Source organism: Triturus cristatus, chromosome 3_1 (assembly GCF_964204655.1).
Source record: "Triturus cristatus chromosome 3_1, aTriCri1.1, whole genome shotgun sequence".
In the NCBI taxonomy this organism is placed as follows: Eukaryota; Metazoa; Chordata; class Amphibia; order Caudata; family Salamandridae; genus Triturus; species Triturus cristatus.
Genome location: NC_140583.1, coordinates 708,486,381 through 708,512,895, shown reverse-complemented (window position 1 = coordinate 708,512,895; position 26,515 = coordinate 708,486,381).

Below are 26,515 nucleotides of genomic sequence, written 5' to 3'. Positions count from 1 at the left end.
GGATCGGAATTGTGGGTATTTTTTAGCCGCACGTAGTTTTTTACGATTCGTACGGAAATGGTATTTCTGTACGAATCGTACTTGCTGGTTTGTAAGGAGGATTTCCCGGGTACGAGTCGTACGGAGAATACGCTCCGTACGACCATTCGTAATCGGAATCGGCACCCTAATAATCAGTTTTAATAATTGTTTTAATAACTTGTAAATTATTAAAAATTATTATAAATTACAAATACATCATACACATAAAACAATAAAATGAATAAAAATTAAATAATTATATATAACACATTAAAAAAATTACATTTAATTTGAATATTGTTAAAATTAATTATATATTACATTAGCTAAAATAATACAAAAAATATTAAATAGCACAGACAATAAAACTACTACTCCAGCTCCAAAAAAAACAACAGTAAGGAAAATGTTGGATAGCGTAGGGCTAAAAATTACTATTCCAACTCCAGAGAATGCAATAGTAGGGAAAGTGTTGGATAGCGTAAGGGTCAAAATTACTATTCCAATTCCAAAGAGTGCAACAGTAGGGAAAGTGTTGGATAGCGTAGGGGAAAAAATACTATTCCAACTCCAGAGAGTGCAACTGTAGGGAACGTGTTGGATACCGTAGGGAAAGAAATTACCATTCCCACTCCAGAGAGTGCAACAGTAGGGAATGTGTTGGATAGCGTAGGGGTAATAATTACTATTCCAACTCCAGAGAGTGCAACAGTAGGGAAAGTGTTGGATAGCGTAGGGGTAAAAATTACTATTCCCACTCCAGAGAGCGCAACAGTAGGAAAAGTGTTGGATAGCGTAAGGGTCAAAATTACTATTCCAACTCCAGAGAGTGCAACAGTACGGAAAGTGTTGGATAGCGTAGGGATAAAAATTACTATTCCAACTCCAGAGAGTGCAACAGTAGGGAAAGTGTTCGATAGCGTAAAAGTTAAAAATAACATACTTATAAATAAAATAATTATTTAAAATAATTAGTGATTTAATTATTAAATAACTCAAAATTATTTACAAATATCAATAAATAATTATTACAAACATAACTACCAATGAATTAATAATAAATACCAATAAATAATTAATAACTTTTAATTAACAAATAATAAATATCAAACAATAAAATATTTTTCATAACCAAAAACATATGAATTATTAAAAAGTAATTACCAATTAAAAAATATTGAACCATTAAACATACATTATACCACAAAATAATAATGAAACATTAATTACCAATTAAAAAATATTGAACTATTGAATATTTTTTATACCCCAAAATAATAATTATTAAACATTAATTACCAATTAATAATTACTTATTATTATATTAATTAGAAATATCAGTACATAATATTTAATCATATTTAATTCACAATTAATGATTAGTCAACAATAAATTATTTTTCATAACCAAAATATTATAATGTAAAATATTCACCAATTAATAATTAATATCCAATTAATTAATAATCAATACCCAACAACAAATTTAATAATTACTTCATTATATTTCAATTACTTCCAACACTATTCCCCCATAAACGCATGACACACTCCAATAATAAAATAATACACTTAACATAATTATCAATTAATCAATTAATAAAACTAATTACCAATTAATAAAATTAATTACCAATTAATACTTAATTAACAATAATAGAATTATCAATACCAATAAATGAAAATAAATTATTACTTAATTACAATTAAATTACTTCCCACCCTATTCCCCTATAAACCCACAACCCGCTACAGAACTTAAACGCAAAAATTAATTAAAATTAATTTATAATTCCTAAAAATGTATAATTAATTTCAGATGGTTAAATTACTTCCCACCCTATTCCCCTATAAACCCACAACCCGCTACAGTACTAAAACACAACATTGACTTTAAAAACCATTATTAACATATAAAAATTGTATACATATATCTTAAAAACAGTAGAACACTTAACAAAAAACATATAACACACGCATATTAAATACATAATAAAATACATAACAATAATATAATTATCGATATTAGTAACATCAAAATTACTAACATCGCTATATTTGATTTCGATATTACTAACTTCGATATTACTAAGATCGATATAAAAATACTTACCTTAGGGTCGATATTCTGTCCATAGATGTTATTGACATCGATATTCTGTCCCTTCGATATTTAAAACTCGATATTAGTGTAGGTAGATATTTTATTTTCGATATTTTGACTGCTCACCCCCCCCTAGGTGTGGTGACTGCTGGTAGTGGGGACCATGCTACCCCTGTGGTTTTGCTGTTGTTGGTGGAAGGGATTTTACCCCCCCCATGTGTGTGTAGCATTTCATGTGTTCGTGACATTAATTTGTGGGGGTGTCTGACTGACCGTCTGCGTTGTGCGTGTCTGTTCCTGATCCGGTCGTAGATGTACAGTCCTGGGATGACCTGCGTGATGGGATTCATCGTTGGTTCGTCTCGTACTTGCTGCTCGTTGCTCCGTCTCGTACATGTTGATAATTGGTCCCTCTCGTAGCCGTGGATCGTGTTGTGGCGCGGATCTGACCTGATATGCAGCTCTCCCGGATGTTGTGACGTGCTGCTAGTGGCAACCCGTCCGGCGCGTAGGATTTGCACATCGTACTTGTCCGGCCAGAAACTGCTGTAGGAACTGCTTCCGGGCGACTCGAATCGGCGTTTGGAGGTACGGCTCGTACAGGAAATGCTGCTGGCAATCGCAGCCTACGTGTCGGACGGAATTGTGTCAGTTATGTGCATCGTACTTCGTCGACCGGACGGACCGGCTCCCGGGACGAGTCGATCGCAAGGTAAGGCTACAGACAGCTCTCGGAGGGCTGTCGGACCCGGATCGGAATCGACCCCTTAGTGTAGCATATCTTGAAGGTATTGCTGTCTATAGCTCCACTTGGTAGGATCACCTGATCCACCTTGGGCAGGTCATTGAGGCTTTGTAGAAGGCAGGACTCACTATCAAGCCCAGCAAGTGCCAGATAGGGCAGGGATCAATTGTATACTTGGGCCACCTTATAGGTGGAGGCCAAGTTCAACCCTTACAACCCTTACAAACCAAGATCCAACCCAGACTCAAGTCAGGGCATTCCTTGGTTTGAATGGGTACTACAGGAGGTTTATGAAGGGCTGTTGTACTATTGTGGCACCCCTCACAGAACTGACCTCCAAAAATCAACCAAAGAAAGTTAACTAGTTAGTTAGCTTACTTTTGACATGCTAAAAGAAACAATGTGCTCAGCACCCATACTCAAAGCTCCAGATTATTTTAAGTAGTTCATTGTGCAGACTGAAGCCTCTGAACATGGAATAGGGGCAGTCATATCCCAGACCAACAATGAAGGCCAGGACAATCCTGTTGCTTTTATAAGCAGGAGGGAACTCCCCATAGAACAGCGTTGGAGTGCCATAAAGCGGGAAGCCTTGGCTGTGGTTTGGACCCTGAAGAAACTGAGACCATACTTTTTCAGTACTCACTTCCTGTAATTCCCATCTTTGGTGTTTTCCACAGGGGGAGATGGAAGCCAATAGCAAGTATCCATCTCTGCCCAATCACCAAAGAGGCCCAACAAAGTCAAAGCCTACAATGGTGAAACAGGGAAGAGGGGAAAATAATGTTCAAAATATTCAGGATTGAATAGGAATCTTCAGGATTACAAAGAATGCCTACAATAAGGCAAGTGGTATTTGTATAACAACATAGAACTAATAATTAGCAATAATCCCATTCTTCCCCCAGCATTGCAGTGATTTATTTCCATGACATGACTACCTGTGAATTTCCCCTCTTCTGTTAAAGTTATAGGTATCAGAGGCATGGAAGCACTTTTTTTCCTATATAAAAGAATATGCGTATTAGGATGTGTCAATGATATAGAGAGTAACGTATGACTAAATATTCAATGTACTAACCTTTGTAGGGAGATATTAACTCATCAGTATAGCCCCAAAATATAATAATCCAATGGAAAAAAGCCCAAAAGCATATTTACCGACAGGATGGAAAGGACCAGCGTAATAAGGAAAAGAAAAAATATTTACCTAAAAATATGCAGGGCTGATGTAACACAACAATATGAGACCTATTATCATGGCGGACGGATTGCCACCGCCTGACCGACGGTGGTGATCCACCCGCCAAAACTCACCACCGGACGACCATTTACCCCCCACCACATTAGCATGGCGTGGGGTACCGCGGCGGACGGAAAGACCGTCCGCCGCTTTTTCACCCGCAGGCAATCGTCAAGATTGCCTGCCGGATGGAAAAGGCCCAGAATATGGTGGCGGTGCCTTGCAGGCTCCACCATCCATATTATGATGGGTGCGGTAGAATGCCTTTCCATGGTGGAGACTCTGCCACGGAAAGGCATGCGGTCTTTGGCTTGGGGGGCCCGTTGCGGGCCCCTGGGTTTTCGGGAGGTGGGGGGTACACATGGGGGGTACCCATGGTACCCCCCTTCATTGGCATGCACAAGGTGGCAGGCACCGCTTACAGCACCGCCCCCAACAAAGTTAAATATGCGGGATGCGACTGCTATGGTGGCAGTCGCATCCTAATAGGCACAGCAAGACTGCCGCACCTCTGGCGGTTGGTCCTGTTTACCGTTACGGCGGCGGGCGGACTTTGTCCACCCCCCATCGTAATGGGCCCCTTAGTTCCTTAACTTCAGGATTTGTTTCATTATGATTATTCTTACTTTCTTTTTGCAGCTTGCTGCAGTGCACAATAGGAAATGGAATCTCTAAACGCTGTGGAGACACATCAGATAAGTATGACCAAAGATACAAGAGAGCCTCACCTGAGCTCGAATTTGAACTGCTGGTTCTTTAATTATCATTGTTTTTTGTCTTCTTTTTTTCGGCTGTTGATGACCCGAGCGGTAGCGAGGCCAGCGGCGAAGTGGAAGTATTCCCTGGAGTACGGAAATCCAACGAGGAGCATCCCGCCGCTGAACGCCGACGGGACCAAGACATGACAGGTGAGTTCAGAGGGCAAGGACGGAAGACGCGCACACATGCACTAGAACGAAAAGCACTCTTCACTTCTCGCCTGCCCTCTTTATTTCGGATTTGATCTGCCCCACCCGCACATGCTGTCGCACTCAGAGCAATCCCGACAGTACACCTCCTCTGCAAAATAAACCCCTACCGGTTTGGGTTTTCCAGGGTAACGTATATGCAACAATTGAAGTAGCCTCAGGACCATATCAATTGTGTAAGGACCAACAAATCGCGGCTTGAACTTATGGGTTCCCTTCACTGCGATGTTACGTGTGGACAACCACACCTTGTCTCCCACCACATAATTAGGAGAGGGTCGACGATTAATATCTGCTTCTCCCTTTTACACACTCTTAGCTTTATCCAAAGTGATTTGGTCAGGTTTCTGTACGCCATGTATGTGTTCTACTAACTCCTGGACTGCAGGAGGTAGAATCAGAGGGGGGTAAAAGCAGAGATCGAGGATGAAATCCATAGTTACAATAAAAAGTGGAAAGGCCAATTTAAGAGTGCATTCCGTTATAAAATGCAAACTCAGCTGTCCACAAAAAAGTATCCCATTCGTCAGAGGTTTGTAACAATTGACATTGCAAATATTGCTCAAGACATTGGTTAATTCTTTCCATGTAACCAACGGTTGGAGGATGGTGGCTAGAGGACAGACGAATATCCATGTGTAACAACTTACCCAACCCCCTCTGAAACGTAGATACAAACTGGGTACCCCTATTTAATATAGTCACAGAAGGAAGACCATGCAATCTCAGTATGTGTTGTAAAAACATGTTGGCTAACTCTGTGCATGTATGTAGTGCTCGTAATGGAATAAAGTGAGACATTTTGTCAACATGTCTACCACCACTAGAATAACTGTGTAACCCGGAGCAGTCTGTGGTAGCTCCACTATGAAGTCCAAAGAGATGGAATGCCATGGTTTAGGAGATGTGGGCATTGGGATTAATGATCTAGCGGGAACTTGATGAGAGCTCTTACTCTGAGCGCAGATATGACTTTTTTATATGAATTGTTTTGTGTCTTAGGCCATTGTAGGCCACCAAAATGATCTTTTGAAGAAGTCCTAGGTTCTTTTATGCCCTGTATGCCCTGACAACTGGTGTGCATGTGGGTAAGTAGACATAGGGGCCGATTCCGATCCTGGAAAAACCGGGTACGAACCGTCGGTCGGAGCGTTTTCTCCGTCCGACTCGTACCCGGTAAAAACACCATACAAACTTGCAAGTACGATTCTTACGGAAACACCATTTCCGTACGAGTCGGAAAAAACACCGACCGACAGCAAAATCCATACGAATGTGATCCGGGACACCGCGGACGTGACGTCCGGACGGAGTTAGGCATGTTTTTACGTCCCAGCAAGTATGATTCGCACCGACAGCAGTCCGGACGGCAATATTTTTACGGCACCCAAAAAGTGCCGGAAAAGCGAAGGACGCCGCGATGCGAGCGGAATAGGGGGCCCGGTACGTGCCGTCTCCCCCCCCAGCCCCCTGTATGTATGCACCGCCCCCCCCAGCCCCCCGTATGTACGCGCCGTCCCCCCCAACCCCCCGTATGTACGCGCCATCCCCCCCAGCCCCGCGGATGGCCGCGCCGTCCCCCCCCAGCCCCACGGATGGACGCGCCGTACCCCCAGCCCCCCCCGTGGATGTATGCGCCATCTCCCCCCCAGCCCCCCGTATGTACGTGCCGTACCACCCCCAGCCCCCCGTATGTACGGCACGTACCCCCAGGCCCGTAGGTACGGCACGTACCCCCACCCGTGTATGTACGGCACGTACCCCCACCCCCATAGGTACGGCACGTACCCCCACCCATGTATGTACGACATGTACCCCCACACCCGTAGGTAAGGTGCAGACCCCCAGCGCGTACCTACGGGGGTGGGGGTACGTGCCGTACATACACGGGTGGGGGTACGTGCCGTACCTACGGGGGTGGGGGTACGTGCCGTACATACACAGGTGGGGGTACGTGCCGTACCTACGGGCCTGGGGGTACGTGCGGTACATACAGGGGGCTGGGGGGGGTACGGCGCGTACATACGGGGGACTGGGGGGGACGGCGCGTACATCCGCAGGGGGGCTGGGGGTACGGCGCGTACATCCACGGGGCTGGGGGGGTACGGCGCGTACATACGAGGGGCTGGGGGGGGTTGTTCGGCATGTACCGGGCACCTGTTTGGACGTCGCCATGGTTGCTATAGGAGTTCGCTCCGGACGGTCTTTTTACCATACGGTTGTACAATCGGACGGACGGTAGGAATCGTACTTGCGCGCTCGGACTTCAGTTTTCAGATTCGGACGTAAAAATGTCCGGGGACGTGTCGGACACTTTTTCCGACCCGAGGACGTGTCGGGGAATTTACCAAATGCGATTCGTATGGACTTTTTCACATACGAATCGTACTTGCCAGTTTGTACGGGACTTGTACGATTCGTACGGTAAAAAATCCAGATACGATTCGTACGGGGAATATTTTTCCAGGATCGGAATCGGCCCCATAATATTCAGTTTAAAATATCGTTGTATTATGATATCATGTTTTTAATGTCGATAGTCAATAATATTGTGGTATGTAATATAGATGTCAAGAATATTGATTTAGTATGTTATTTAAAATATCGTTGTTAAAAATATTGATTTTGGAAATATACTAATATTTTCAAATAAATTGGATATTTTTTATTGAAAACTTGTTTTAGGAGCGGGATGATGGGTTTAAAGGGGATAAGGGTGGAAATGTTTTAAAAAAAAAAAAAAAAAACATTCAAAGTAATAGAGAAATGTATAGATATTTTTTAGGAGTAGGATGTTGGGTTTATACGGGATAAGGAGTGTTTTACATTTTTTTTGTTTATCATTTTTTTAACTCATAATAAAGAAAATTAGAAATATTTTTTAGGTGTGTAATAAAGGGTTTATAGGGGATAAGGGTAGGGAGTGTTTAATATTAATTGTTTTAATAATAATAATAAAAAAAAGAATAGTGGGATGTTGCATTTATAGATGATGGGGGAAATAAAATTAAAAAAATGTTTAAAAAAAAAATCCATTAAGAGTGGGACCTTGAGGTTATTGCAGATACGTTTGTGGAGTAATTTCTAAACTTAATTTTTTTTTTAAATAATTAAAATAAAAATGAAAAACAATGCAAGCATTTATTTTTGTTTTTATAGGGGATAAGAGTAGTGATTAAAAAATATTTAATTAAATAAAGTAATATACATTTCAGGGAGAGGTGTGTTGTGTTGAGATGGGATTAGTGTCTTGTTTTTGTTGAAAAATGTGTATTATATTTAATTTTCAAATAAAAAAGTTACAAACCAAATTGGAGGATGTTAAATGTGTGAGTTTTTATCAAAAACGAAAGTAAAAATTTGTTGTAATGGTTATTATTTTATAAATAATTTTGTAATTAAAAATGTAATAACAAAATAAATTAGAAAATTTGCATTAGAATGTCATTGATAATATAAAAATGGTTTTAGGTTTCAAAATAAAAATGCCATAACTCTACTGGATATGTTTTTAGAAGTGGGAATAGGATAATATATATGTGTAGCATTTATTATCTTTATGTAGGTTTGATTGGGAATATTACATTTAATGAGTTTACCGTCCAGCATCTTCCATGTGTTAATGTTGTTTGGAGTAGGAATACTATATTATATATGTTTAGTGACCAGCACTTTCCCGGTGTTATTGTAGTTTGGAGTGAGAATACCAAACTATATATGTTTAGTGTCCAGCACCTTCCCTGAGTTTTTGTAGTTTGTAGTGGGAATATTAAATTATATATGTTTACTGTACAGCACTTTCCCTGGGTTAATATAGTTTGGAGTGGGGATACTATATTTTATATGTTTATTGTCCAGCACCTTCCGTGAGTTAATATAGTTTGGAGTGAGAATAGTAAATTATATATGTTTATTGTCCAGCACCTTTCCTGAGTTAATATAGTTTGGAGTGAGAATAGTAAATCAGATATGTTCAGTGTCTAGCACCTTCATTTAGTTTTTGTAGTTTGGAGTGGGAATAGTATATTTTATAGGTTTATTTTCCAGCAATTTCCCTGAATTAATATAGTTTGGAGTGGGAATAGTATATTTTATACGTTTATTGTCCAGCACTTTCCCTGAGTTAATATAGTTTAAAGTTGGAATATAATTTTGTATAGGTATAGTGACCAGTGCCTATTGTGAGTTAATGTAGTTTGGAATGAGAATAATAAAATATAGTTGTTTATTTTGGAGCAAAATTAATGAAAATAATTTATGTTTAAGTGGTAATAGTATGTAATATATGTTTATTAAACATTTTATTTATAATAACAAGTAAATGTAAAACAATTATTTTATTGCAAAGATAGTATAAGAAAAATAATGTAGGAATTAAGGAGGTCATTAAGATTGCGGTCATCGTTGCGGGGATCGGTACCGGCCACCATGCATGCGACTGCCCAGCACTCCGAATTAGGATGCAACTGCCACCATGGCGGACGCATTTTGCAATTTAACATTGTGGCGGGTGCTGCTGACTGCAGCACCCGCCGCGATGTCAAAAATGCATGTTGTGCATTTCACTGCACTATGTGGCAGGCACCACACGGTACCTGACACCTGGTGCAGTGAAATGTAGGGGATACCATGGTTACCCCCATTGCACAAATACCTCCCCCCAACACAAAGGGGGCCCTCTACGGGCCCCCAAAACCAATCCCTGCCAGCCTTTCAATGGCAGTTTACCTACCATGGAAAGGCTGGCTCCGACCAGCATCCTAATCTGGCAAACGGTGCCTGCTAGGCACCGCCACCATTTTACTGATGCTGACCGCTCCGCCAGGCAATCTTAACGATTGGCTGTGGCGAATCCCACCCACCACTGTCGGGGTCAGATTCCCCCGCCATCGTAATGTGGTGGGGGGATAATTGGCAGTGGCGTAATGACCCCCAAAGTTCATAACAATATTTATATTTTATTTATTTCTTTTCATTCAAAGACTCAAGAAAAGAAATATAGTGCATTTTATTTTATTTACAATGTTTCATATATAGGTGGCGATTTCGATCCGGGAAATTTTTTTTGCGTACGACTCGTATCCGTATATTTTCACGTACGAATCGTACAAGTACCGTACAAACTGCGAAGTACGATTCGTACGTGAAAAATACATACGAATTGCGTCGGGAAAAGTGTCCGATAGGGACCCGGACATTTTTACGTGCAAATCGTAAAACAGAAGTCCGAGTGCGCAAGTACGATCCGTACCGCCCGTCCGAAAACACAACCGCATGTAAAAGGCCCCGTACGGAGCTAACGCTGTAGCCTACATGTACACGGGTAAACTTGTGCCCGGATACGAGTCGTACAGCCCCCCTCACTCCGCACATGTCAGCACCGTACCCCCGTATGTCAGCACCGTACCCCCCCTCCGCACCATACCTCAACACCGTAGCACAGCCCCGCACCTGTACGCGCCGCACCCCAGGCCCGTCTCCCAGCCCCGCACCTGTACGCCCCGTACCCCAGGACCGTACCCCAGCCCCCACCTGTATGCGCCGCACCCCAGGCCCGTCTCCCAGCCCCGTACCTGTATGCACCGTACCCCAACACCGTAGCCCAGCCCCGTACCTGTATGCACCGTACCCCAACACCGTAGCACAGCCCCGCACCTGTATGCACCGTACCCCAACACCCTGGCATATCCCCGCACCTGTACGCACCGTACCCCAACACCGTAGCACAGCCCCGCACCTGTACGCACAGTACCCCAACACCGTAGCACATCCCCGCACCAGTACGCACCGTACCCCAACACTGTAGCACAGCCCCGCACCTGTACGCACCGTACCCCAACACCGTAGCACATCCCCGCACCAGTACGCACCATACCCCAACACCGTAGCACAGCCCCGCACCTGTACGCACCGTACCCCAACACCGTAGCCCAGCCCCGTACCTGTACGCACCGTACCCCAACACCATAGCCCAGCCCCCTACCTGTACGCACCGTACCCCAACACCGTAGCACAGGCCCGCACCTGTACGCACCGTACCCCAACACCGTAGCACAGCCCCGCACCTGTACACCGTACCCCAACACCGTAGCACAGCCCCGCACCTCTACGCACCGTACCCCAACACCGTAGCACAGCCCCCCACCTGTATGCGATGCACCCCAGGCTCGTACCCCAGCCCCGTACCTGTACGCACCATACCCCAACACCGTACCCCAGCACCCTCCCCCAGCATCGCGTATGTACGGACCTTACCTACGCGAAAAAGACTCGTACAGAACCAGGACACTGTAAAACAGCACAAGGAGGGTCAATTCGACTAGCACAACACCACAAAACACGTCAACATGACAAAATACATCTCTATGACTGACCTGGCACATCCAAACAGACAAACAGAGGCCCCAAATCACAACCACCACAAATTCAAACCCAGCCACACCCACAAATGGACCAATAAAAAGGGCCCACACACACAACCCATTAGCCTTTGCAACAGACCCACTGCTGACAGACCCCAAAGACAAACAACTGCACCTTACTTACACCTTAACTACACCTTAACTTACACACCTTCACACAACCTCATTCACAAACACCCCCTCTTCACATTCACACACACACCGTCACATTCACACCCACACACCCACAACCATCCACACCCACACCCCACACCATGCCCACAGACAAGAATCCAAAGTTCACAAGGGCGGAGCTGGACCTCCTCGTCAACAAAGTCATCAGAGTCGAGCCACAGCTGTTTGGAACATTGGTCAGACAGACCAGCATAGCCCAAAAAACAAGCCTGTGGCAGAGGATCGTCGATAAGGTGAATGCTGTTGCGCCCATCCGAAGGACCAGGCATGAATGCCAAGCCAGGTGGTACGATCTGCGCAGGGCAGTCAAGAGGAAAATGAATGAGGAATACGCCCAGAGTAACATCACTGGAGGCGGGCTGCCCCGCAGACCCGTACATTACCATCCCTGGGAGGAGAAGGTGATGGCCATGCTTCCGCCGGTGGGAGTACACGGAGTCGAAGGAGTCGCAGAGCCTGGTGAGTACACAAACAACTCACGTAACATGGGGGGAATGCCATCCACACCACAAATACACCAAATGCACGCAACTTCCCCCAAGCCCTCACCGCACACAACCACACTCTAAAACCACACTCATGCCACTAACGTCTCCATGCCCCATTCACAAATAAAGGCAATGCCATGTCCCAGGCCACACCAACCACAAATCCAAGACTGGATGTCCGGGATGCTGGGAGGGTGGGGCTCACACAACACATTGTGCAACTCCGAAGCAGACACCAATGCCCTCAGCCCATATGGCCTAGGTACATACCCATGCAGCATGCCCAATGCACAGGGACTGGCAAAGTACTGACAAGGTAGCTGACACTTGGCCCTGCTGTATGCAGCACAAGGCCCTTCTGTGACCACTGTACACTCAAACACCAACTACATAAGTTCAGATATCTAGCACAGGCACTCAAACTCACTGTCATGCCAGCATGCACCATGAGGGGACAGACACATCACCTGGGAGACCCAATGACAAATCACACTACACCCAACAGCAGGCCCGGTCACACCTCCCCCCCACACAAGCACACACCCCCGGGGCAGGCAACGGATTTCCCCACTCTCACAATGGACATGTGACACAACAAGACCAATCCATCGCCAAATAAGCATCCAAGCCAAAATTCTACTGGTCAAACACTCAGGAGAACATACCAAACTGTCCCCTGCAACATACCCATCCCCAAGTGGACATTGAGAGGAATGCTAGGCACATCCAACTACCTGGGGGATCTGTGACAACTTGAATAGGTATGAAACATGGATGTGGCATGAAACAGCATTAACATTGTCTCTCTCTCATGCACAGGGCAACGTCATCGACCCCCCCCAACAATGGGGGGGAACAATCACAGTCCCAGGCTTAGCGTGAAGATGATCCCACCGGCAGCGACGACTCTCACCACTCCGTGGATGACCCCGACCAACCTGGCCCCTCTGGTGCCCAAGCCCCTGCAGCACCTGCATCAGGTACATCTGTGCCAACCACCACCCCCATTTCTGCCACATCCCAGGAGACACCCAGGAGCCCTGCTCGCACTGAACAACACAGCCAGTCTGACCAGGAGGGACAAGGTTCTCCGGGCACCCAGGAGGAGGCAGACAACCCCGCAAATGCCATCCCTCAGGGGTCCCGTAGACTCGATGTGCCCACAACGGCAGGCCAGGCTTGTGTGGGCAGGGGTGGTGGGAGTGGAGGCAGGCGGAGGCGCGAACCTGACCAGCCGGCTGAGGGAACCGGTATGTCACACATACGCCACATCCTGGACACATACCGGCGTGACACCAGGGGCATCATCCAGGTAGTGTCGAGCCTCACAGAGAGGAAGGGGACCCTCGATGAGATGAAGAACCTGCAGGCCGAGCAACATGCCAGTCAACAACAACACCAAGGACGGATGGACGCAAGACTGGCTGAGCTCCGGGCGGTGCAAACGGACATGAGCCATTCACTCAGTCGGATCGCCGACAACATGGGCAACCCTCCCTGTGCCACCAGGTGAAGACCAGCACCAGCCACAGGGATTGAGGAGGAGGAGGAGGATTCGTCCGACGGAGCATCACAGACATTGTCAAGGCCTGCATCTGAGGGTCCCCGGAGGAAGGTGGGTCGTCCATGGAAAAGACCGTGAGAGTCAGCGGACCATCCACATCTCCCAGGTCACCTGGCCTGGCACCTGGCCCTCTGGCGCAACAGCACCACCTCACCCAATGACATTCTCTGCCACATGGACTTGCTGGTCACAGTCTGACCAATGATGACCAACACTGTGGTCTGGACTCTGATGACTCCAACTGACAAGGATGCCATCTCCCCCTGTGAACTTTGGATTCTATGCACCCGGTAGAGCACCTTACTTCATCTACCAAAAGACTTACCACACCAAAAATAAATACTTTATTTTGTCATGAGATGTTGCTGTCATTTGGCATTATTCCCCAACATATGTGTGTGTAAATGTCAAACTATGCCTGAGTGTTGAACTAACTCCACACATCCATACCCTGGGATCGGAGTCTGGTACAGGACACACATGGGTCACAATGTATCATTCAATGCAGACATGGAGCACAATACTCACCTGTGATGGCCTCAAGCTGCTGAGGGGGTGCATGCAATACTGTGCCGACAGACCTATTTGGAAGAGTATCATTAAGGCGTAGAGGTCATGCCTCATTCGGAGGTTCCCGGGGAGGGAGTCCCAGGTATGTGTTCCCAGGTGGGAGAACTATGTCCTGCATGCTGGAGTACGGTGGATCTGAAGAATGGTGGCCAGGTCAAGGTTGGATGCACGGAGATGGCACTACGGGTTCTCGGATGACAGTGGTACAAGGTTGGTGTTGGGTCGGGCTTGTGGCCTGCCTCCTGAGTGTGGGTGGGGAGTCTGAAGGTCATCCTGCAGCACACAGTGATCCATTGCAGCTATCTCTGCTGGACGGTGATGTGGCTGGGGCGCTGGATGTTGCAGCTGAGGTGTGCAGATGCAGCCTGGATGTGGACAAGTGTCCTGGGAGTTTGGATGTGGTTGCCCCGTAGAGGGCAGGGCAGTATTTGACACGGATGTTGTCGTGGACCCGGGGGATGGTCCGTCTTTCCTTGGAGTGGATCTATCTGGAGATCATGTGCATAATGCAGAGGGTGTTGCAGTCTGAGGCACAGATGCTGGTGATTACCATGGCAAATGTGAGCAAGCAATCCATGATGCACACCATCTTGTGTGCATGGACACTGGGTGCTTGTGCGGGGCTTCTGCGGGTGGGACACAAGCAGTTGACCCAGCTGTAAGGGGACAATTCTCAGATATTGACCTCAGTCCTGTACAAGTCCAGTCTCAGGTGGCTGCTGTTCTGCCCCATCAATGGATCTCATGCAATCTAGAATATTGGAACTGGCAATGTCTGCGTCCTTGGTGAGGGTGAGGAGCACCTGGCTGTCAATGGCATATGAGTTGATGATGAGGTTGTGTGTGCATGTGATGGTGGAGAGGGGGGTCCTGGACACATTGTAGATTGACACGCTGAGAGATGATACCTGTGCCATGTGCCTCACAACGACAGCATGCTACATGCAGAAACCTTGAGTCCCACTCCCATGGCCTTGCCGGGATACAGAGCCGGTGGGGAGTAGGAGGGACATGACCTGGTGGGCGTGACAGGGCCTGGAAGGTGTGGCAGCGCTGTGTAGGCAGTCGGAGTTGCACACTCATCATGCAAAGGTGTTGTGTGTGCGCTTAGTGTATGCCTGAGAGCTGGCGGCAGATGTGTGGATGGACATTGCTTGGAGGGTGGCTGCAACATCAGATTGTAGTGTGATGTGGGTCATGCAAGGACATGAGGCTCGTGCAATGTGCACGTTGCATGTGCAGACGGTCCAGCCTTTGGGACGGCGTGGTCGCAACTGTGGCACAGACAAGCTGATGACAGCCAAATGAATGGGTTGATGGAGGAAGGGAGGAGCATCTTTGATGTGTGTGTGTTGCCAAATCAGGAAACTTCGTGTGCCCTTGCTTCAGTGGCTGCAACAGCAGGCGGCATGTCCCGGGAACTATGCCACAATTTCCACACAAAGACTAGGATGTCAGAAAGGACTACTGCAACAGGTGTATGTCAAGGAAGGAGTGACCGGTTTTCAATGGCACACCCAGAGACAAAGGATGCACAATCCCCAAAGATGACTGACACCGGATCATGAAACTGAAGGCCAAGCTGCGCACAGGAAACACACCCCAGAAGGTGTTGACGGCCCGTTGTGGGGACCAACATACCAAAACACATACACAGCCATGGACATCATGCACAATAGAGAATCAAATACATGTAGAACAGCATGCAGGTTGCTAATCTACACATAGACTCATATGCACAATCCTTGACAACCATGCCAGAGATTGCGCATGCACAGTGGCAAGAGACCTGCATTGACAGAGACGAGGCACCTTGGAGGCTGAGGAACACCTTTATCACTCAGGCTCACACCTATGGAAATGCATCAATATTAACAGACTCACATGGTCTTTTGGATTAACATGTGGGACCTACACTGGACACCCCCTTCGCACCACAGATGCTGTCAATTCATGGGAGTGGCACACAAGTGAAGGGGGTGAGCCAAACATCCCCTGCTGCACACGGAGAGGCTGCAATTCCCCATTGAGCCTCTCATGGGGATGTCCCGCAATATGTCCACCCGTAGCCTCCCGTATGTTTCCGAGGGAAGTTGTACACACATAGATGCCTTCATCAAAATCCACAATCCCATAACAGATGACTGTCACGAAGTGTGACTATCAATTCATGTGAGTCATGCTACATGTCATGTGCCCCATGGTGAGTCGACATGTATGCATAGTAACAAAACCTGCACAGGAGCAGTGCCCACACATTACAAACAACTACCACACCCAAAAAGCCTTGCTGCAATCCTTACCCAAAGGAGACTTCTCACCATGTCCGTGCATGTAACGCTGATTCAGCACCCGTTGCATTACTCATGAGGAATAGCAGGAGCACAACGATGCCACGAGCAGACAGCATGCGCAAATACCTGGGGATGAGAGACACACAAGAAGTCAGGAAAAACATAGTCATCCGCATGCATGGTCATGTACTCTACATGAATAAGGTTGACACCATGCTAGTTGTCAATTGAGTGTGTCGGCTAAAATGTGTGGAATGACATCAGCACTCGAGTGACACATCAGCACACACCTCAAAGTCACTTAGCATACAGTCAGCTGGACACACACATTGCAACACATGCCACACAAGGCTCCAAGCATACACACTCATACCCAGGGACTCACCATTATGAGAAGAAGTTGCGTATGAGCTGACTCCGGATGTCCTCCTCCTCCTCCTCCTCCTCACTTGCCTCGTGACCAAGGCCGTCATCCTCCACGGGTGGATGTTCCTGCTCATCGGGATCCAGGATGAGTGGCACAGCTTTCTCCACTGCCATGTTGTGCAGCATGCAGCACACGAGGAAGATTTTGCAGACCTTCACCGTTGCATATGGGAGGCACCGCCGGTCTTGTGGAGGCAACGGAATCGGCTCTTCAGGAGGCCAAACGTCCTCTCAATCACTCGCCTGGTCTGCCCATGGGCGTTGTTGTAACGGTGATCTGCAGCTGTTCTCGGGTTGCGGAGAGGCGTCACCAGCCATGGCATGTTGGGATAGCCAGAGTCCCCTACATGGAAACATCATGTAAAGAAGTGGGTCAGGAGATGCCGTCATATACTTAGATACCGCTGAATACTGGACAAACAGAGTCTACCCACCAACAAGACATGCTCGTTCGTTGTGCAGCTGCAGCATCATTTCTGGCACCCTGCTACGCCTCATGATGTAGGCATCGTGTGCTGACCCTGGAAAACGTGCACAGACATGGGAAATCACCATGTTAGCAAGACACACCACAAGGGCATTAATGGAGTGGTAATGTTTACGGTTACGTAAGGCTACCTCCTGTGCCTGTGGTGGTACCAAAGCGCCATGTGTCCCATCAATGGACCCAATTACATGGGGCATCCCTCCCAGGGCATAGAACTCACCCTTGATACCTGTCAACTGCTCAGGAGTTGGAAAATGGATGCATTCATCCAGGTGCTCCAACATGGCTTCTAAAATATCATGCAGGACACGGCTGAACATGGTCTGGGACATGCCACCCACATCAGCTATGGTCAATTGAAACGTACCGGTGGCAAAGAAATGTAGGGCTGACATCACCTTCATCTTGGGGGTCAGCGCAGTCGGATAACTGTGTCGCGGTTGGAGTTGTGGGGCCAGCCTGTTTGTCAGGTCCACATTTAACTGTTGGGGGAATCTGTAGCGGCGTATGCAGTCATGTTCCCTCATGGCAGCCAAGTCTGGCATTGGTCGGGGGAGAGGCGGTGCCCTGCAGAAATTTGGAAGGAATAACCAAGATTGAGTACATTACTACACCAATGTCAATGAACTGAGCACATGTTCAACAGCTAATACACATATGCTACATACAGAGTCTGGTCTGTGCAATACATCCTGCACACGTATGCCAGCCAGGTGATACTCCTACCAAGAGCCAGCTACAAACGTGGATTGTCATGAAAGTAGATGTGGGCCAGTGTGAGTGAACAGCCAGACACATTACAGGAGTGACATACATCCACATATGTGCATTTGAAGGATGTTATCTCATACAGACAGCTGCCGGCAAGCTAGACGCACAGGTCACATGTCATGGAAAAAGGACAGACCACACACCTTGCCATGAAGGGGTAAATGTCAAAAATGATCACACAGAAATTGAGACTATGCAGATATGTCCTAAGCTCGCAAGTCCCTGTTCGATGCATACAGACACACGTTACGTGTTACTCCACATGTGTCCTGGTGTGCGTAATAGTGTGACATGGGCATCTACACACAGACACATGTTGGATGCAGCTACAGCAGATGCCGTTGACAGAACACCGACAGCAAGATCATGGGAACACATGACACACACATGACATAGTCACATCGGGGCACACTGGTAGTGAGATGTCAGGTGTCATCATCCGTGTACCTGGCATCAGGGGACAGTTGCGGGTGTTGGTGACTGTGCCATGCCAGTGATGCAGTGCTTGACAAGTTTGAACTACATGCACACATGTAAAAGGTGTGAAGGGGAAGTGCGCCACATAGTGCCCCATCACACATGACATGTGTACACAGGTCATCACACAACTATTGGGTTAAAACATGAGGAGTCATGTACCAGCTCACTGCCTGACACACCTAGGCCCTACACATGAAGCACTGCACTGACAATGACTTGATGTCCATCCTTGTGCGAGTCAGACACCTCCATTTCTTTCCTGTGCGCCTCCTATCACCAGTGTAAGCTGTAAAACGCACCGTACACACGCTCTGAGGGCTTGTGTACGGTCGTATCACTATATGGGGTTTGGGTAGGGGTACGCGTGTGTGTACGGACCGTACACACGTACGTGTACACACTGGTCCTATCCCTTTGGGAGTGTCGCCGTAGGCGTACGCCATAGAGATACTGCTCGTACACACGTGTGTAGGGCCCGTAGCACTATGGTAGTGTTGCCGTAGGCATACGCCATAGTGCTACGGGCCGTACCCGCGTGTGTACGGCCCGTAGCACTATGGTAGTGTTGCCGTAGGCGTACGCCATAGTGCTACGGGCCGTACCCGCGTGAGTACGGCCCGTAGCACTATGGCGTACGCCTACGGCAACACTACCATAGTGCTACGGGCCCTACACACCCGTGTACGACCGTAGCACTATGGCGTACGCCAACGGCAACACTGCCATAGTGCTACGGGCCGTACGCACGCGGGTACGGCCCGTAGCACTATGGCGTACGCCTACGGCAACACTGCCATAGTGCTACGGGCCGTACACACGCGGGTACGGCCCTTAGCACTATGGCATACGCCTACGGCAACACTACCATAGTGCTACGGGCCATACACACGCGGGTACGGCCCGTAGCACTATGGCGTACGCCTACGGCAACACTACCATAGTGCTACGGGCCGTACACACGCGTATATGGCCCGTAGCACTAGAGTAGTGGTGCCCTAGGGGTACGTGTGAAACGCACTGTACCTGTGTGGGGATTTGAAATTTACAATGGGGACACATAAGGGACAAGTATTAGGGCCTACATGCATGCTGGTTGTCATGGATACCCAGTTTGAAGTTCACATTTTTCCATCATGTGGCCTGGAAAAATTAGTTGGCCACAATATACATTGTTGCAAAGTGGTTGTTGACTTGACATGATGCTGCAAATTTGAAAAAATGCTAATGCTGTCACTGGTGTATGTTTAAAGGGATTGGAGGAAACGTAGGATGCAAAGGAGTCTGACCAATCACTCTGCACTCCTGTTACTGAAATAGGCCAGCAAGGCAGATATAAGTCAGGCAGAACCCATGAGAGGGCACTTGCCCGCACAACCTTTGATTCGACACCACTGCTGCTGCTTGTGATTCCTCTGGCACCATGTCGCGGTCTGTGGAGAGGGCCCAGCCATTCACACAGGAAGAGAATGAGGCGTTGCTGGACGTCAACCTCCCACAGTTCCCCAGCCTGTATGGTAGACCAGGGGTGCAGGTGAGTGCTGACTCCGCTACCTTTGACTGTGCCCCTTCTTTTTGTGACTGGCACTTCTGGCATTGTGTCCAGGTGTGACAGACATGAAATGTTGTTTAGAGTGGGTCCCGGGGGGGGGGGGAATGGCTCATGTCTGTCATGCAGAGCATGATGTGGTTCATGTGTGCACTCCTCACTTGCATTGTGCTTACTGTGACATTCACTGCATGCTGCATGGCACATTCAGCATAGCTAATCTTCTTGGCCCTTCTTGTTCTATAGTCCTGAGGTGATTCAGTGTTCCCCCCGTGTGACAGGTGACTGTACCCACAGATGTGTGTGAGTTGAGTGGAGCTGTGGTGAGAGTGTCCAAATGATCTGGACATTGATGTGTGTGAATGTTCCTTGTCATGTGGGTGAGTGTCTATGTGGAGTGTTGCACCACAGCTGCATGGAGGAGGCAACAGCTCGACCCATCTGATGTGAGAAGTGATCCGTGCTGTGTGTCTGACTTGCTGGGCTAGCCCCACGCCTGTGACACCCCCCAGGCAAGTGGCACATGTGCAGAGTGAGGTTTGTATCGGCTGTTGCCACTGGCAGGTGAATGATCTGTGCCTGTGTGTGTCTGTGTAGTCTGCTGTTGTTGGGTCAGTGGCCTGGGCCATGTGACTGCTTGGAGGTGCTGGCCATCAGCTTTGTGTTGCTTGTGATGTCCAGTGTGTGCCATGATCAGGGAGTGTGTGGCACCCCTCATGCCACCTGTGTACTTTCAATGCCATGTAGTGCATTGAGGCTTGCACTGAGCCTAATGTCCCTATGACAAAGGTGCTATTCGTTGGCAGCATACTATGCCCTGTTCAACATATCAAAGATGTTCAAATGTGTGTCTCTGTGACATGGAGCAGGTGTAGTGATGTTGTCTTACTTTGTCATCCTCACAGGTAACCGCCTACGAGAAGGGGGAGATATGGAAGCGGGCCGTCAGGGCCGTGAGATCTGTGGAGGGTCGCAGTCGGCGCCTGGCACAGGTGAGGAAACGCTGGCCGGACATCCGGTGCTGGACCAGGAGGATCGCCCGGGTCCTGCTGGGGGACTCACCAGAAGGCAAGAACCGCGGGCGCCGGCGCCTGACCCACCAAATGAAGCGTGTCCTGGCGGTGGTCTTCCCTGACATGGATGGGCGGTCACAGGCAATGCAGCAGCAGCAAGGGGGTAGGTACATGTGTGTTTGTTGTGTGTCACCAGCTTTGGGAAGTGCCCAGTCGCATGGATACACTGGCAGGGTTAATATGTGCATTGCATTTCCTGTTCCCCAAAGTCATCCGCTTCTGTTCTTCCTCCTTTCCCCTCCATGACATGTGTTCCCTGGTCTGTGTGTAATCACTATTGCACATGGTCATCTAGGCTGGCGGTTAATCCAAGTGCACATTGCTGTCTGCATCATGTGGGGGTGGGGTCGGAGACATGTGTTGTTACCTTGCCTGTGCCCTGTCCTGTTCAGTCATTTGGGGGTCCATATCAGTTGGCACTGATGCTGAGTCTCAACATAGGAGTGTGAGTGTTCAAATGAACAGACTTGCAGCATGCATGACCGATGTTGTGGCCTCAGACATGATGTGCATGAGTGGGAGATATGCATAGTGCCGGGACGGTAGCTCATGTTACAGTCAGATAATCCCAGGCCCATGGAGCAGTGTGCCCACTTCAGTACCCTAAGACACCCTTGCCTCGGTATCATGTGTGTCACCCAACACTGTGCCCATTCTCAATGTGTTCAGCATAGTTTTCCCTCTGTGGCATTGTTCCCTGGCCTCATTTGTATTTATCTAAAGTGTGCTACATGTGCCCATTGTACAGGCTGACCCCATTTTGCTTCTGCATCCTCATGCCTGTGTGTCTATGTCCAACAATCTGCTGAGGTTTTGTGTCACAAATATGTGTTGGCCGCCTCATGAGGTGATGTGGAGTACATTTAGGATTTCCTGATGCACTTTTTAGGAAACCCAGATTGAGAGGTGTCACTTTTTGAGCTGTCTCAATCACATTGTCTCAGGTATGGGTTGTTTTTGCGGGCAAGGACTACATGTCCATACCTTATGTCTCCTTGCCAGGTCTGACCAGTGTGTGATGATTGTCTGGACAGGCACTCAACGTGCAGTGACCCAGGCATGTTGTGCAGGGTGCCATGTTTGTGCTTTGCAGCATGTGTCACAAGTTAAAAAACATGTTTCCTGCTCATCCATTGTTGGCACGGGTGTGTGCTCCAGATGCTATGTGGTTTGGTCTGTGTGTGCTGACATCTGTGTGGACATTCTTTGTTCACATCAGGGCGTCTCCTCAGTGCAGGTGCTCCTTATTCCAACACAATTTCAGGGCAATTTGCTAATGCATTGTCCTGTGTCTGGACATGTGTGCCACTCCACATGACAGGTAGTGTGTCAGATGTGTTGCCAACTGTGTCATCATGGTACGGATGGCCATGTGACAGGTGGCATGTTTTAAGTTGTTATTCAAGAAGGCATGTGCCCTGGCACTCACTACACTTGTCAACATGTCCCAATAGTTTATATGCGTCACTTTGATTTTTGTGAAGGACAATGATGTGCCTACATGACAGAGGTCCCAAGGGAGTGCACAAGTACCACTTTTACACTTTTGTGGAAAACGCTGGCACGATTAGAACATGGGCACATTTCAGGCCAAAAGTTGTTTAGGATTTATACATATCCATGTTCCCACAGTGTGTTAGCACTTGGGTTAGTCCTTGGTTGTTGCTGAAGGCAACTTACCTGTGTCAAGTGATCCCGACCAATGTGTACTTCCTGATACCACATTTCTTCTTAACATTGGCTTCTTGCCATTAGGCGGGCAGCTCATACTATGACTGTGTAAATGCAGTTTTGTGTGCACCTCCTTGTGTGACTTCTGATATTCATGCACATGTGTGTTCTGTTCCACAGGTGGGACATTCACACATTCCAAATATGTCAATTGTGTAAAGTTTTGTGCTTCCCAATGGATCAGATAGTATTACATTTGCTTTTCTACAGTACTCACAGGTCTATGAGTGTGGGGACCCCTTCAGCATTGGCGTCTGTTATTTGGCATTGGGTGCACCAATACTATTTTGTTCACAGTGACCAGGAGGTGGCACGCCGTCATGGTCTGCCTGTGCTCAATTGTTCACAGACACTAGCTTCTCTGTATAATTGGATATCCAGTAATTTGCTGTGGTGTCCTGATTTTCATTATTTCAGGGGGCATGTTGGGTGATGTTTATCACAAAAGAGCTGCTCCTAGTGTGATAACCCAAACGAGTTACAAGAACTAAGTGGGGGCCCGTGGATATGTGAGTGGGGTTAAAAGTCATTGACCATCCACTAGACGGTAGGGGACAATAACCACCCCAATTACCGTCACATTCACATTTTAATATCATATAGTTTTCATTTCACATTAAAAATGCCTCTGACTACTATAATGATTTTTAACCCCACTCACATATCCACGGGCCCCCACTTAGTCACTTAGAAGTGCATCCTTGTCGTCAAGTGTATGCCCGCCCTCCATCAAACGAAGGTTTTGGAGGGCGAGGACTGGTCAATGATGAAGCATGACACCAGGTGGTGTGTGAGACCAGTCCGTAACTTTTTGTGAGATGCCCACACTCACGACGTTCTTGTAACTCGTTTGGGTTATCACACTAGGAGCAGCTCTTTTGTGATAAACACTTAATATTGGAGGCCGCTAGCTCCTAGAACCCCACGCCTCTTGTTCCCCCCCCTCCACACATCCAGTGGAACAATCTTGTGATTAGATGGGCATGTTGGGTGAACCAACTGGGGAGTGCAGGGCTTACATAGGTGCTGGGTATTTTAGATGTTCCTCATGATGCTTTTCATGATATGCACTGTGACCTATTTAGTTTGGACTCATGTGTCAGATGTACACAGGTGACTGATTATTTCCTGTCTCTTCACCTTGCCCACAGCATCATCGGGGGACACCGAGGGAGACACCTGCACGGACGTGGAGGAGGGATCCAGCACCAGTGCCACCACACCTGGCGAGTCGGCAGCATCAAGTGGCACGGAGGGCGAGGGGAGTGCGGCGGAGGACCTGGGTAGTACCACCACCGACTACGACGCAGACGGGTCCGAGGCTGAACTCCCTGAGGGGGCGGAGGCTGCTCCAACAGCTGGCAGCAGCACTGCAACTGTCACCGCCCCCTCCATTCCCATCACCGCCCTCCCACTTGCTCGGGTCCCTTCTGTCCGTGTAGGGCAACAACGTGTCTCCTGCGTGCCAGGCACCGCACCCCCTGCCCCTGTCTCCCCTGCTGCCCTCACTGCCGAGTCTGTGGACATTCAACGGCAGTTGCAGGTTGGGCAGACATCGATCCTGACTGTCCTCCATGGCCACACCAGACTGCTGACACAGATGGTGTCGTACATGGAGGGCATTTCATCAGCGATGTCTGACCAACGGATGTTGCTGAGGTCCATGGACTCGTCACTGACGGCAGCAGTGAGTCTCCTGCAGCGCTTCATCCCCCCACCTACCCCTGCGCCATCCACACTTCCCACTCCCATTCCTGTCCCAAGCACACACACACATTCCCAGGCAGGCACCACACCAGACACAGGCAGCACACCAACAGGGAAGGGGAAGCGCACACCTCCTGTCACGCACACTCAGGGGGATGAAGGCACACCCACTGGGTCTAGGGCACACAGGCGGACACGCAGCCAAAGTAGGAGTCCGCATGCCTCACTCCCCAGTCCCTCCGATGTCACTCCCCTCGGCTCCCCTGCCCCACAGTCTGAGAAGGAGACCTACTTGGCTGTGCTGGGCCTCAGCCCCACTGTTTCACCTGCGCGCAAACGGGCAAGGCACTCCACGGGTAGGGGAGTAGAGTCCCCCCCGTCCACCACCTCCCCCAGTAGCGCTGCAACCCATCCCTCCGACCCCCCCCCTCCTTGGGGCCTGTGGTTCCTTCGGGGGCAGGGGAGACGCTGCAAGATCTTGCGGACGTGTGCCGCGCAGTACTGACCTCCACCTTTGGCGCTGCCCCACCCCCTGTGGTGGAGTCATCCGTCCCTGCACCCCCAACACCTGCCCTACCCCCTCCTGTCCCTGCGGTGCCTGGTCCTTCCCCACATGATGCCCCCACCCCAGTCGATCAACCAGAGGTATCTGATGTGCAGGCAAGCTAGGGGAAACGCATGGCCATGTCCCCCCCCCCCCCCCCCCCCCCAGGACTTCGTGTCTGGACTGGCCTAAGGCCTTTGTAAATAGTGTCCTTTTCTACTTTTTGTTTTCATGCTGAATAAAGCATTTTGTTTTTCCTTTGCACAAAATTGCTTTTCAGGTATTGATGTTGGTGCTGATGCTCCATGAGTTGGGGTGGTGATCATGTGTTGGGTATCTGGGAAATGTAGTAGTCTGCTGCTCATGGGGTGGACCCTGGTATCTGCGCGGCATCACAAGGTCTCTGCAATGATTCTTTGGTCGTGTATGCTCTTTGTGTTTTGAGACATTGTCCCAAGGAGTGTTCCTTCCTCTGTGGCACCTGACATCTTCCCTGCAGGGAGTTGCACCATTGTTGTGCTGACCTGTGTCTACATTCCCTTGGCGGCTGATGGATCCCTTCAACGATTTCCATGCCTGCTCAGCAATGTGTCCGGCTGCATCGTCTGTGCCATCCTTGGTAGTGACTGTACTTGTGTATAGAGTATGTTGCCATGCCTCCATGGGGAAATGGTCCCTTTTCCGCACTATGCATGTGTGTACTCCCAGCCTAGCACACATATGGTACTTGTTCTGCAGGGTATTTGGTCACCTGACTGACAATTGTGGGCATTGTATCTGTTGGAAGTCCACCCTATTCCTTCCATGGGAGACAACAACTTGGTGGCTGTGCCAGCACCTGTACATTCCTATCAGTCCTGGAATGTGCGTGACAGTGTGTGTTCCCTTTGGCTCTCTTAGTTTAGTGGGTTTCACATGACTATACAGTCTTGTGACATGATCTCAGTGTGTGTATTGTGCAGCCTCCGCAAGGGGTGGGTATGCATGTGTCATTTGTCATCGCACCCACATGTGGTGTGTCATGCAGTGGGGGAATGACATCCATCCTCATGGGAGTGGGACACTGCTGTCAGTGATGTGTTGATATGGCACTCTCAACATAGTCGCATATTGGGGATGCGTTCATGGACCCATGGAGTTGTGGTCATCTGAGGATG